The following is a 1,876-nucleotide window of genomic DNA, read 5'->3' on the forward strand; positions in this document are numbered from 1 at the left end:
TGCCACCACCAGTGCCGGTGCAGGCTGCCCACGTCTTTGTACTGCATCTATCAGAACAGCCCGACACACAGAACAGCAGGAAGGCCGGGCCAGGCCCAGACTGCACCACTGCCTGAAAGGGTGCCATTGATCCATTACCCAAAGATCATGGCAGTGAGTCTGCACTAAGACCAGGTAGCCTATCAAGAGAGCCCTGCCCCCTGCTCCAGTCCTGTTTCCACTCACTGTTAATATTCTCCAAATGCCAGGGGTCTTAGCTGATGATTCTACAGAGGAGGAGGACAAGGGAGGGGCAGAGGATGGCTGGTGGGGCAGCACCTTCGAAACAAGGGGAAAAAGGGGCATTCTGAAGAGGGCCATAATGGCATTCTGAAGAGGGCAGTCCTGGGTTTTAATTCTGGCAACTGTCTCAGGAGGTGGCTGGTGCTCAGGAGGTGGCTGGTGCTCTCCAGCACAGGTGGGTTCACAAACACACCCCTTGCAAAAGGCAGTGGATGCTACTGGGCCGCCATGGCTCAGACAAGCACAGCAAAACAGTGCCACCTGCCAGATGCACACAGAACAGCAGATGTGCTCCTTTCCACCCCTCCAACCTTCCTTGGCTGCCAGCTGGGGGGGGGCAAATCCTCCAGATCGGGCCTCCTGTTGCCATTTCACAGCACCCAGAGTAGTTCAGATGCCCGATCCCTGCCAAGCGAGCAGAGTTGGGTTCCCAGGGCAGAAAAGGATGGGAGATCTGGTCACCCAGCAGTCCTGGTGATATTTAATAAATCATCAGAACTCCTCCCACCCCCGAAAAAAAACAGTTGCCTGTATGTCTCTGAGGATGTTCAGATGAGCTGAATTGCCCCCAAAGCCACCAGGGGAGCGATGGTTTTGTACCGGATCAGGTGCTGAGAGTCTTCTTCCAAACCAGTCACATACTCACTGAAAGAGGCAGAAAGCAAGCAGGCTTACAGCACAAGCCTAGGCATGTCTACTCAGAAGTAAGTCTCATTGTGCTCAATTGCACTTACTCCTAGGAAAGTGGGCATAGGATTGCAGCCATAGGTGGCAATCCCAACCATGCTAATTTGGGAATAAGCCCCATTAAACATCATGGGACTTTCTTTCAATGGGGGTTGGAAATCACTCTCCTACACACATTGTCACGCCTATCTTTAAAAAGGGAAAGAGGGGGGAGCCGGGAAACTATAGGCTGGTCAGCCTAACATCCATACCGGGTAAGATGGTGGAATGCCTCATCAAAGATAGGATCTCAAAACACATAGACCGACAGGCCTTGCTGAGGGAGAATCAGCATGGCTTCTGTAAGGGTAAGTCTTGCCTCACGAACCTTATAGAATTCTTTGAAAAAGGTCAACAGGCATGGAATTAGAGGACAGGTCCTCTCATGGATTGAGAACTGGTTGGAGGTCAGGAAGCAGAGAGTGGTTGTCAATGGGCAATTTTCACAATGGAGAGAGGTGAAAAGCGGTGTGCCCCAAGGATCTGTCCTGGGACCGGTGCTTTTCAACCTCTTCATAAATGACCTGGAGACAGGGGTGAGCAGTGAGGTGGCGAAGTTTGCAGACAACACCAAACTTTTCCGAGTGGTGAAGACCAGAAGTGATTGTGAGGAGCTCCAGAAAGATCTCTCCAGACTGGCAGAATGGGCAGCAAAATGGCAGATGCGCTTCAATGTCAGTAAGTGTAAAGTCATGCACATTGGGGCAAAAAATCAAAACTTTAGATATAGGCTGATGGGTTCTGAGCTGTCTGTGACAGATCAGGAGAGAGATCTTGGGGTGGTGGTGGACAGGTCGATGAAAGTGTCGACCCAATGTGCGGCGGCAGTGAAGAAGGCCAATTCTATACTTGGGATCATTAGGAAGGG

The sequence above is a fragment of the Tiliqua scincoides genome, chromosome 11 (assembly GCF_035046505.1).
Source record: "Tiliqua scincoides isolate rTilSci1 chromosome 11, rTilSci1.hap2, whole genome shotgun sequence".
NCBI lineage: Eukaryota > Metazoa > Chordata > Lepidosauria > Squamata > Scincidae > Tiliqua > Tiliqua scincoides.